At 35.9% G+C, this 13449-nt stretch overlaps 1 long non-coding RNA gene and 1 pseudogene across 1 annotated transcript in view; one reads left to right on the forward strand and one right to left on the reverse strand.

Moving 5' to 3' along the window:
* The window catches only part of LOC130683340 (uncharacterized), a 168511-nt gene extending 158880 nt beyond the window's left edge, over nt 1-9631 (forward strand). The window contains exon 3 of the long non-coding RNA XR_008996993.1: nt 9373-9631. This is a non-coding gene — a long non-coding RNA (uncharacterized LOC130683340). The remainder of the gene's footprint in view (nt 1-9372) is intronic.
* A 1918-nt stretch (nt 9632-11549) lies between these two features.
* LOC118932923 (U6 spliceosomal RNA) lies at nt 11550-11647 on the reverse strand (annotated as a pseudogene).
* Between the last annotated feature and the right edge of the window lie 1802 nt (nt 11648-13449).

Consider the following 13449-nt stretch of genomic DNA (forward strand, 5'->3'; position numbering starts at 1 on the left):
TTGCATTATAATTCAATTAATAGAATTGAATTAATGGATAATATAGAAAAAATTGTTATCACTGATAATGAACTTGCTTATCCATAAATTTTCTTTATTTTCCATTTATTCAGGTTTGTTTATAACTTACAACATTTTAATAATACTCCCCAAAAGGTCTTATACCTTTTGGTAGATTTATTTTTAGATTCCTTACAGTTCTTTTCAATTTTATGAATCAAGTCCTTTTAAAAGTCTCATTTTCTAAATGATTCCTACGAAGGTGTAAAAATGCTGTTAGATTTTTTTGTTCATCTTGTATTCAACAATACTGTAAAATGTTCTAACTAGCTCTAATAATCTGTTCTAGGTTTCCTTTGATTTTCTAAGTTGATAATCTTCTTTTCATGAATATATATCTTTTCTGTTCCTCTCATTTTATATCTTTTTCTCCTATCTTTCTCCTGTTTCTTCTCCTGCTGTCAAATATTCCAGTGAGATTTTGTCCAATAGTGACGGTGAATGCCCCAGTTTTGTCCTTGACATTAGCAGGAAAGTTTCTAAGATTTCAAAATAAGACATGTTCCTTACTATATATTTGATTGATACCCTTCAAGAACTTAAGTAAGTTCTCATCTATTACTTGTTGTTAAGAGTCTGCTGGTTATCATGAAAAATATTAAATAAGTATCAAATATTAAATCAACATATTAAAGCAAAATGTAAATATATTTGTTGTGGTTACTGATAGACATTTCTATAATGTGTTTTTCCTTTTTCTTTTTCACCGGATTTCTTTTCTTTGTGAATTATATATTCTATACCCCCATCCTAGGCTTACTGAATTAATTATTTTTAAAGGGTAAGTGGTGGGGCAGGAATCTGTATTAAGAAAGAGACCCTTTCCAGGTCAAGCTGATGGTAAGATAGATTTGGACAGGAGAAAGTCCAAGCTCCTTGCTCCTTAACAAAGAAAACAATCCCTCATAAACACTTTTCCTTATTTCCCCAAGCCTCATCTCTGGCCCATCCCTCTCATGCTTTTTGTTCTGATGTTGAACTGCCTCGGGATATGCTGTCCTTTCAGTCTAAAAGCGTTCCCCAGATAGTGCTGCTATCCAGTCACTGTTTCATAAGTGACTCGGGTGTGCCCGCTTGGGTTGAGCGGAAGGTACGATCCGTCACCTGTCTCCCCATCACATCACAGGGCGTTAGATGTCCTTGTTCAGGGCCTCTGTCAGTTCTTTGAGGATGGAACTTGTGTCTTACCCACCAGTAAGGCAACAGTGCGTAGGGCAGTGCAGACACACGGTCACCACACAACAGAAGCTTCTGAAATGGAACTCATTCTTTTAATACAGAATGCTCAGAATTGAAGTTTTTTTGTGAACCCTCATCTGCACTCCCTGGGGGATGCTCCAAACTCTGACTGTGATGTTAGGTCTTTTCCAGTGTTTCTCAGTAATGCCAGATGCTTATTTGATGAACCAGCACTATTTTCCCCTTAGTGGAAGTTTGAAGCACATCTCTTAAGTTAGTTAACTGTTTCATTGCAACAAAATATTGAATGGGAACATATTCACAAGCCAACCCGTAATTCCTCCACAGGAGGGAAATGAGAGAATAGGCTTCTGTGTTTCTATAGACCAAGGCACTGAAAACTGGGTTTTTAAAATATTTTCCTGTTATATCCTAGTGACATCCATTGGCAAGCATTTGATAAATAGCTATATATGAAATAAATGACTTAAGTAAAGTATGAAAAGTAAAACTTTGGGGAAGGGCTGTTAAAACATATTAAAAAGGATCAATATTTGGTGTCAGATGTCCAGTTTGTATTAGAAAACAAACACGGCCTTTCCCTTATTATTTCCTGGCTCTCAGCATCAGTTACTTAGTCCAGTTGGTGTGCTTCCTGCTCTGTTCCCACTGGGGTGGGAGGTTCTGATAAGCAAGACATACAGTTCTCTTTGTCTTTATCTTTCAATAAAGTGAATAAGCTCCTTTTAGATACTCACCCACAGCCAACATATGAACATGATAATGATCAATCATGTTTGATAATTGTGATTCATTAAGTCCTAGCACGTCATTAAAGTAGGAAATCTGCTCTTAAAAGGATTTATATTATTTGGTCAAGCACTTTTAAGAAGCCCACAGGAAGAACAAAAGCTGTTAAATAAATAAATGTTCTGACTGATGAAAAATTTCCCACACAGGAAGAAGAGGGATTTCCTCATACTCACTGTTGGTCCTGCTTTCTGGAGCATCTTTGCCTGGTCATACCCAATAATAAAAATACCTTTTCACATACATCTTTGCAATTTATAGATTGCTCTAACATACATTTTCTTGGGTAATTCTCTCAGTGACTCTGATGGAGGCAGTTTTCATCATTTCCATTTTGTGCAGGTATAGCTAAGGCTCCAAGAAGATGACTTGTCTAACTTGACTCAAAAGATTTAGTGCTAAGGTGCAAATTCAGCCCAAGTGCCCCAGTACTGGGGCACTTTGATTGCATGACCACAAACCCAAGTCATCCCTGTTGTGGTAGTGATAGCACACCCTAAAGAACTACTTGCATTTTAGATACTATAATACAGCATATTCTAACTGTTGTTGGGAGGGTAGAATCATGACTTTCCTGACTCTGGCCTGTGATTTGCCTCATACAAGTTGTCATTAGCATAAGAGTAGAAGACTAACAGCATGCCTCAAACTCTATTTGTAAGGAGAACCATGTGACACTAAGTGCTGTTTCCCTTAAAGGAGACTGTGATGGGGTGAGAGCCTTGTATATTCTGTACCATAACAGGAAAAGTAGATTTGCTTAGAGTTTTTGATCTCACCTAAAAAAATTGTATTTCCATTAAGAGCAATGTTCTTCTCTGCGCACTAGTTCTATCTCACATTTATTTTATTGGCAATGCATGCAACTTCTGATGGGAACATTTATTTCTAGAATTAGTTTGACCAAATTATAAATGCCTCCAATGGAACAGCTTGTACTAATAAATAGATCTTCCTCTTACTTCAAAACCTACTGCTACAAGGTTTTTAAAGAGCATTTATCAGAAACCCCTAGACAATCCTCCAACTTCAATTGAACCAATTAATTGTATGCAATGAAAAATCTGAAGGCAGTCTCTTGACTGCCTCTCTGACACTTTCTATCCTGTGATATTTCATTTTTAGCGGTAAGTGATTGAGAGCAATAACATGACTATTTTTTAAAATGGTATGTGAGACTCCAATCTACATTTTATTTTTGTTAGCAGTGTTCTTCTGCCTAACACCCACTCACACTTTCATGTCTTACCTCATTGTGTCATAACAATGATGTGTCATTCTTCTTTTGGAAAATCTGAGAAGGAAATCAGGTTATCTGGAGAAAAGAATTTTAAAAATATATTACATAGTAGAGGGTTTGGAGACATTTATTAACAAACTTTAGCCATAACCATCTTTTAGGATTGGATGAACAGGCTTGAAAACCCAGCATAAAATGTAAATTGTTTTAGTGTTTTTTTGCATTATGATGTTGACCTACAATGTAGGTAAGACCATTTTTTTCAAGATATTTTAAATTACAAAAAATATATTTCATCAAGGGAAACATTCCTGGCTCTGATGGGTGTCAGAGGATACAAAGGGTACTCATCAACCTTAGATTTTTGCATTCTGATAATTGGATGCCTATTATTATTTTTATTATTATATTATTATGCAATTTTACCCAGCAACTTTTCCATTGTGTTTTCAGGTCTTCGGAACTTAAAGAAAAGCTATGGAATATGTAAAACTAAAACTTTGAGAGGCAGCAGGATACTACCTAAATATTCAGTCCTATAAAAATATGTAGCCAGGCTTAACAACACAGTGAAAGTGATAGTGAGAAAAGGAAAAGGATATTCAACATCAGGAATAAAAGAGTGGAGACCACTACATATCCTACAGTAATTAAAATGTCAGTAGGGTAAATTGTGAACAATTTTATGCTAGTAAATTTCATAACTAAGATAACCTAGGCAAATTCCTTGAAAGACACAAATTACTAAAACTTTCTCTAGAAGAAATTGATAGCCTACGTAGTTCTATATCTAGTAAGTAAATTAAATTCAGAATTAAACCCTTCCAACCAATAAACTTCCAAGCTTAGATGGCTTTACTAGAAAATTCTACAAAATATTTACAGTAGCAATATTACAAAGCATTATTTTTGTTGATGTTTTCATGACTTTTAATCTATGTATGTATTTATATTAAAGAAAATTTATTATAGCAAGCACATAGTTGATAAGGATTATTTTGGTATTCAACCTGAATAATGTCTGCCTTTTAATTGTGGCTGTCAGAAATTTTTATCTATTGTTAATATTGATGTGGTTTGATTTAAACCTACCACTTTGATATTTGTTTTCTGTTGTTTTATCTGTTTGTTTTTCCTTTTCTTCTGTCTTCTTTTGGCTTGAGTATTTTTTATTCCATTTACCTTCACTTATAAGGAGGCTTATAAATTATACATATTTTTTCATGATTGCTTAGGGTTTATCATACACATTTTTATCTTATTCTCTACATTTAAATAGTATTATACTACTTTATCTTATTCTCTATACTTAAATAATATTATACTACTTCATGTAAGTGTAATAGACAACAATATATGTCTATTCCCTTCTTCCATCCTCTGTATTAGAGTTAATATACTCTTACTGAATACATGTGCTAAAAACCCCACAATATGCTGTTCTGTTTCTGCTTTAGGTAGCCCACTATCTCCTAAAGTGAATAAATAAGAAAAATCTTTTATATTTATACTCATTTTCACCATTTTTAGTACTCCTTACTTTGTATAAACCTACTTTTTTATCTAGTCCCAGAATTTCTGTCTGAGGAACTTCCTTAAATACATCTCCTAGCATGTCTTCTGGCAAAGAATGATCTCTGCCATTGTTCATATGAAAAAAAAAAATCCTTGTTTTGTCTTAATTTCTGAAAGATAGCTTTAATGGGAATATAATTCTGGGTTGACAGTTTCTATTTCTTAAAAACTTTAAAGATGTTACTTCATTGTCTTCTGCTTGCTGTAGTCTTATCTTTGTTTCTTTGCATGTAATGTTTCTCTTTCCTCTGTTTGCCTTCAAAATACTATCCTTTTTTTTTTTTGGTTTTAAGCAGTTTGACTATGCTATACATAGGTGTGTATGTCCTAGTGTTCTCAGTGCTTAGATCTATGGTTTGTTTTCTTCCTCTAATTCTGAAAAAATGCTTTAAAAATACCTCTTTACATATATCTTTTATCCCATTCTGTTTCTCTTCTCCTTCTGGGACCCCAGTTACATTCATATCAGGCCAGTTAACAGTGTCCTGTAGCTCTCGGATGCTTTGTTTTATTTCTTGTTTTTTCTTCCCTTTCTGTCTCTTCTCTCTCTTCCTTCCTTCCTACCTTTCTCCCTCCTTCCCTCCCTTCCTTCCTTTCCTTTTCTTGTTATATTTCACTGTGGACAAATTTTTTTTTAACCTATCTTCTAATTCCCTGGTTATGTCTTCAGTATTACCTGGTCTGCTGATAAACTCAGTGAGGAACTCTTCATCTTTGACAATTTTTTTTTTTTTTACTAACATGTACTTGACTTTTTAAAAACATTCTCTCTCTCTCTACTATAACTCTCCTCTGTTCCTGTACATGATCCCTCTTTTCCACTAGATACTTTGACATATTAATCATGGTTATCTTAAAGATCCATCTGATTGTTTCACCATCCGGGTCATTTCTCTGATTTGTTCACTGCTTTAGCTGTTGACAGTGGATCTTTCTTTTTTTCTTACTTCATTATGTACCTTGCAGTTTTACTCTGAGTGTTTGACATTGTGTGAAAAAGAGCTATACAATCTGAAGTAAATAGCTTTTATGCTGCTCAGTAGTAACACCCCACCCCCTTTACTTGTTTCCTCTGCAGTAAAGCTCTTAGTTGGGGAGTGGAATTCTCTGTGTCAATAGTTGAGCTGGGCTTGGGTGTTTCCTTAGTGGAGCTGTCCCAGGCATAGTGCAGACTTCAGGTTTTCTGCAGTTGGCTTCCATTATCTTGTGCCTGTGTGGAGGATCTTTCTCAGTTTCCAGTTCTACTCTCAGCTCTCGGTAGTCCCTGCAGAGCTATGTCACAGAGGCATTTCTCTCCTAGCTTTTGTCCAGTGGTACATTGTTTGTGCTTGTTATTTAGTTCTAGATATATTCTGGGGGTATGTTTTCTTTGTGTTTCCTAGTCCGTTTTAGGCAGGAGCCGTGTGCCTGGGCCTCAGGGTGGGGCTGCTTCTCCTTTCCCCCTCCTCTTTCCTATGGCAGCCAACCTCTGGGTGGTCTTAGGCAGAGGCTTCCCACCAGTAATAGCAGAGCTTTTTTTGTCAAGAGTGTAGGATGCTAGGTTCAGGCAGAATGAGTTCTGTTTCTACCTCTAGCTCAGCAAAAAGGGATCTCTGGTTGGGTCCTCGGGATGAGAGGCTCCCCTACCCCTTTCCCAGAGACAGACAGGTTTTGCTGCTACTTCACCAGAAGCAATGCCTCTTTATGCTTGGAGACTGAGTTTATTTCTCCTCCCTAGTAGGTGAAAGTTTTGTTTTATAGGAAGGAGTAGTTCAGGGAGGTAGCACAGCTTTAGTTTGGTCACTAGCAGCTGCTGCTAACTTCCTTTATGCCTGTGCTACTGAGGGCACTGCACCTGGTCATTTGCTTTGCCTCACATTTTTGTTAGTATGCACCTGATGGACGCCTGTGGAGACTGTCAGTGGGTGTGAACTCTCCTTGTGTCTGGTTCTACTAGTTATCCTAAACTGAGCTGTTGGGCCAAATTTGTATTTAAGAATTTGTTAAACTTTAGCTCATTTCTTTTTATCCATTTATTTGTTGGATGTTCTGTGCTCCGGTAAAGATGAAAAAGTGTGTGTATCCCATCTCTTTTTGAGTGGGGCTTGTTCTTGTTTGGAATTCAGTTTACTTGGCTGCCTTGTGAACTCAGCTTTCTGATGTGCTCAGGAAAAATGATCATTTTATAGATTTTATGGCTTTTCCCAAGGTTAGGGAAGCTCTATTTTGCATCTTTCAGCATCTCCAAAGAAAGGTAACCTTTCAGCTAATGTCACTACAGTGAGAGGTGTGTAAAAAACTTTTGAAACTATGTTTTCACTACTCCCCTAGCTCCCTCAAGCCCTCCTCTTCAAGTGTGTACCCCCCTTCTATTTTAATATTTTGCCAGAAGCTATGGAACAACTGCTCAGGTGGCATGTGCCAAATATAGAGGGAACCTCTGAGCCCTTACAGAGGCTATGGACTTGGAAAGGCACTGAGTTTATAGTTACTGAAATCTATTCTATTAAAAATTTAAAAGATAAAATGTTTTCTTTCTCTTTTGAACAATACAGTAAATGGCCAGAATATCAATCAAGTGATAAATTAGTCAAGTGTGAAAAGGGAACAGATGGAAGAAAGGAGGAAAGATAGATGCTGACTCAGGCTCACTTAGATGAGATAGAAGAATTTGGGAAATGAAATTCATCAGGTTAGGCAACTCTCCGTCATTACCTTGCCAGGTGTTAGAGAAAGGGGTGGTTTGGTAGAATATATCTCCAACCACAAAATATAATTGCTTTGAAGAATATGATATCTGATTTCCAGCTCCACAAATGTGATGATAAATAGCAGTGACATTTAGGCTTTTAAATAACATAAATAACACTCACAAACATGGAGCTAGATTTCCTGCTGGAAAATATGGTTTAGGTTTTACATAGATTTGTTAAGTCTTTGCAACTAGACACAGAAGGCCCTTGGCTTTGTGTCAGAAATGAGAATCCTACACCCACCAAACCTGTTTGAATTATGTGCCTGGTTGTGGATCTGCCTGTTAGATCATTTGGCATCTCTCCCACAGTTTTTTAGAGACTCAGGTAGGTGTTAAGCTCAGCTTAAAAGCAGAAATCTTGAATTGCAACAGGAACTTGGGAAGGCTATTAGAGAGAAGCAGAAGTCAGCCCTACTCCTTTCTCTAAGAAGGCTGTATGCATCAGAACCTCAGGTCACTTTCACCCTCACTGGAGCTGCTTCTCGGAGTCTCTTGGGATGCCATGCTTTATTACTGCCCCGTCAGGTAGACTATCTCCTTACTGCCCCCTCCGTAGGAAATTAGGGGCTTGGGTTATCATCACAATTTCTATATCCTCCCTTATGGTCTGCCTGTGTTATAGCAAAAGGACTTCTATAAAGAATATGGGTGTGAGCAAATTATTCTTGGCAAAGTCATTTCAAATGATCAAAATCTTCCAGATAAGTGATTCCTTTTCTAGGAATGTTCTGAACATAGGCTTATGAGAAGAGTTCTGTGCCTTTAAAGTAGAAAGAATTTTATTGATCATCTAGTCACTCCATTGGCTAAATATCCTTAGGAATGCTCATGCAAGCTTTGTTTTGATATCTCTTATTATAAACTGACATAAACCACTTTGAATATAAAAATTTTTAGGCTCTTTTGGGTAGAAATCATTAGCTAATAGTTACATGTAGGAGAAGGTTAGATGCTGCTCTTATACCATCTTTCTAAGTAAAGAAAGCAAACTTTCCAAGTAATTAAAAATGAATTTTTCTGCAAATATAGCCATTTATTAGCAAGCATAATATTTACAAAATAATCTCATAAGCTTTACCAATTCTTGGTTTTATCTATTTATTTATTTTAATAGGGTGTTAAGATTGTACCTAGGAAGAAAGATCCATTGAAGACAAATGCAATAAATGCAATGTTAGAGCAGCAGTATTCAGCAGACTACCTACCCAGACTTGGGTAACCAACAGTCCCTGAATCCAGTGTCTAGACAGAGGGAGGCCTGTGTAGAAATCAAATCAGAGCTGCCATTCTTAAACATAAATGTATGGTTAGATTCTTAAACTATAGTCTTATGACAGAGTAAATGTTTTTAAAATGTTTTAGTGTCTATTTTAAAAATCACTAATTTCAACAATGAAATCTATTTCTAAAATTATTTCGCTAATACATAAGCTGTGGCATTGGCCAACCAATGGAGGCACTGATAGTACTTGTACTAGTCTCTCCTGGTATGTGTCCCTTTTATTATGTCTTAATTCATTCCCATTTCAAATTAGCCATCCCACTGTTTCCACAAATGTCTGTCAGTGAAAATAGTGAAGGAGATAAATGGTGCATAAAGGGGAGACTGATGGGTGGGTGTGGGTGCAGAGGGAGATTGAGGTCAACTACTTAGAGTGGAGATTTGAGAAATCTACACCTTTAATATTTTTCCTAAGAAATGAGTAAGTTTACAGACTATATTCTCTCTGAACAATATATAGAAGACATCATACCTCTTTTTCTTGATTTAAAGGATACTCTGGGCAGCAGAAGGATGGTAACAGTTCTTCACCCTAAAATTTCACTTGGAGAGGGAAGCACACAAAGTACTGTTCACCTGTATCCCTCTTTCTACAGACCAATCATCCTTTTAAAAAGCTACAAAAAGGCAAAAAAACAGACCTGGAACTGTTTTGGCGCTTTTATTTTGAAAGATACTATACAAGAGCTTATTAAAGACTTGGTCAAAAGAGCCACATTAATTTTTTTCCTGTCCTCCATAAAAATTCAAATCAATTTACTGTATGATGATCACAGAAGTTGGAAAAAAAACAAAACACCAAAAGCAAGATTTAATTGTGTTTATTTCACTAAACTTATAGAAACCAGGATGTGGCTCAATCTATTTTGAAAGAATTTTCAGAATTGAAGGTTAAAACAAAAAGAAGCCTCTAGTTAACCTTCAATTAACCATAGCTGCTTGGCACTTTATTATTAATCAAGATTTTACTCCTCCTTGCATGATATTTATGACATTCAATTTTATTTGGTTTCTTCAATATAATTCTCAAAGGTGAAATAGCTCTATTTTATGGATGAAAATAGAATCAAGATGTGGAAGCCTTCTTGTGTGACCTTCATAAAGTCGTCCCCCTGTGGTTCTTTTCTTATTTTTAAAATGACAATAATGAGGTCTACTCTACTGTGCTCTGGAAGAATAGGATGAAATTGTGCAGAGAAGTGGGATAGTGTTGAAAAGACTAAAGGTGTTGGAGCCATGTAGACAGTTTCTACCAAGTATGAGCTGTGTGACATTGGGCAAGGTATTAACATTCCGGAGCCTTCATTTTCTCATTAATAAAAAAAAAATGTGACTCCTAATCAAGACATTGCAATGGTAGATAAATTAATGTAATAAAGGACATGGTATATAAAAGACAAAAATATAACTGCTATGGATTGAGTGTTTGTGTCTGCTCAAAATTCTTATGTTAAACCCTAGCCCCCAGTATGCTAGTAATTGAAGTGGGGGGCTTTGGGAATTGATTAGGTCATGATGGCAGAAGCTAATGAATGAGATCACTGCCTTTATATAAAAGAGACCTCAGAGGGCTCCTTCACCCATTCCACTATTTGAGGTTAGGGAGAAAAGATTTGGTCTAGGAAGCTGATTCTTAGCAGACACAAATTTACTGTTACCATGATCTTGGACTTCCTGGCTTCCAGAACTGTGAGAAATGTCTGTTGTTTATAAGCCACCCATTCTCTGATATTTTGTCATAGCAGCCCAAATGGTTACGACAGTAGCTTTTTTTTTTCAATTGAAAGAAAACCTTGAATATGACTGCAAAGAAGTAGGAGAACCAGCATTAGACTTTGTGTGTTTTAATATTATTTTTTGTCTCTTCTGGAGAAGTTTCTTTCTCTATACTCAATATCCATATCCATAAACATGTACTCTAACACCAGTTTCCCACTTGAAAAATTCTTAATCTGTTTTTTTAAGTCCTGATCAAGAGTAAAGTTAGGCTTCTGCAGGATCTCACCCCACACTGCTTCTCTCAGAAATGGCAAAATAATCTGGACGCTGGGAGAGATAGTCATAGTTACATTCTAAAGCCATGGTTCCCAAACCATTATGCATCCAATTCATCTGGGTAGCTCTTAAAACATCCCCAGATTTAGGATCCCTACCCCTACTTAGTAAATATGGAGTATAACAGTAGAATTTGTTTCCTAAGTGATTTTTAAAATTGATTTTTGTAATTGTAAAATACACGACATAAAATTTTCCATCTTAATCATTTTTAAGAGGACATTTCAGTGGTGTTAAGTACATTCACATTTTTGTGCAAAACCATCACCATCACCACCATCCATTTCCGGAACTCTTTTCATTTTGCAAAACTGAAATTCTATACGCATTAAACAATGACTTCCCATTCATTCTTTCCCTGGCATTGGCAACCACCATTCTATTTTCTGTCTCTATGAGTTTGCCTACTCTAGTTATCTTTATGAAAGTAGAATCGTACAGTATTTTTCCTTTTTGGCTTATTCCACTTAACGTGTTTTCAAGATTCATTCATGTTGTACCATGTGTCAGAATTTCCTCCCTGTTAAAGACTGAATAATATTCCATTGTTTATATGTATCACATTTTGTTTATCCATTCACCCATCATAAGCCTCTTCCTCAAGTGCTTTTTTTTTTAATGTGGAATGCTTCACAAATGTGTGTCATCTTGTGTAGGTGCCATGCTAATTTTCTCTGATTGTTCCAATTTTATATTGCTGCCAAATGGAGTACTCCAAATGATTTTGAAAACCACTGATGAGGCTATTTTTCCAGCTGCACCTTGGTGGGACATTAAATCAGTATAAATCAATTTTATGGAGACATAGCAGAAAGTAGAACAAATAAAAATTATAATAATAAGGAAGTGTGTGATTTCAAAAAATTTGTTTCTGTGTACGTGTGTGTTTGTTGCAAGGGATGGTAGTGTGTGGGACTATGATAGGACATAGAATATATTTCTTAGAGTTGTTCTCAATCAAAGAAATGTGAAAGCCACCTGTCCAAAAAATCAGAACATAAAATATGATTAGATAAGTAAATTAACATATTCTCAGCTTGCAAATGTGCTGTAGAACCACAGTAGTCATGATTTTACATTGAAGATATTTAAAGTAAGAGAATGAGAAAATAAAAATAAAAGATTGAGAACTGCCTCTGTTAATTGATTTGGACTTCCACACATCATCATGCAGGTCTGAATATTGCTTCTCAAGAAATCATTTGCATAACACTGTATCAGGAATTATCCTTGAATTTGGCATCTCTCTGATACACTAAGCTTTACTAGATCTAGAGGTAGATACAGAATTGCTAATGGCAGTCATGAAGAAGTGTGAACTCCACCAGCAATTTGGGATTCTCTTCCAGCTCAGGAAGCATACCACTAAAATCAAAATTAACTTTCCCCCTTTGGCATTTTTCTCAACCATATGTGGTTTTTAAATTATTGTGGTGACTTCTATCACTTTACTGAAAATATGCACGATGTATTTATCTAAGATAAATATGATTTTACTTGGTATATTTTCTGAAGTAATAGCATACAACATGCATCAGAACATAAAGCAATTACATAATAACATAAGTGCTTGTGAATTGTATTTGGTCATGCCAGAATTTATGAAAGATATATGTTTAACAGATGTAAATGTTTATATTACATCATATGGAACATAATTATTCATCTGCCTTCTAAAGAAGTGTAGAACTCCTATCCATCCTCAGGAGAGTTGTCTCCACATTGCCTTTGATACTCAGTATATGGTCCACCTCACCTCCTCTGTGAGTTGCCTGGTGCTGACACTGGCATGAATACTGGAAGACAAAATATTCCCAAGTAACCTAAGTTCATGCATTGTTTTAATTCAGAGAGAAGTTGGTCGAATGGATGGGTGAATGGAAAAAGATAGGTAGATTGATAGACAGATACTAATATATCAGAATGATATAATCTAAATGTAGAATTAAATTTAGAAATTGTAACAAACTGAGACACAATTAGGTTTTAAACACATATGAGAATTGTGTTCAGAACTGTAATACTTACTGGTTGATGAGAATATTTTATGTCATGTATCTTCATTGATCCTCAGCAAAGTGTGCAAAAGACCTAACTGTACATATCTTACAGAAGAGAAACCAATAACTGACATACACAGCCTTGCTGACTCACAGGCATAGATGTATCAGAGTCAGGAATCAATTCCTGTGTACTGGCTTCAAGTTCAGGCACTATCCCACTAAACTGCTCCAGGAGACAAGCAAAATTCTGAACTACCATTTAGTTTGTCCTTAAAATCCTCCAATTTCAGGATAAGACTTTTGGCTAAATAGTTAAGCCCTGATTAAAAATTATTGGTAATTACAACTTCAGAGCAAAACAAACAGAACAAAAGTAAATTCATTCTTTCCCTATTTTGAAAACGTGCTCTCAGCAGAAGCTCCCAAACATGGATGATGCTCAGAATAAGCTACAAGGCTTTTGAAAAATACAGAGTTCTGAGCAGCAACCAGACTTACGTGTTGCCCAAAA

Source organism: Manis pentadactyla, chromosome 1 (assembly GCF_030020395.1).
Source record: "Manis pentadactyla isolate mManPen7 chromosome 1, mManPen7.hap1, whole genome shotgun sequence".
Classification (NCBI taxonomy): domain Eukaryota; kingdom Metazoa; phylum Chordata; class Mammalia; order Pholidota; family Manidae; genus Manis; species Manis pentadactyla.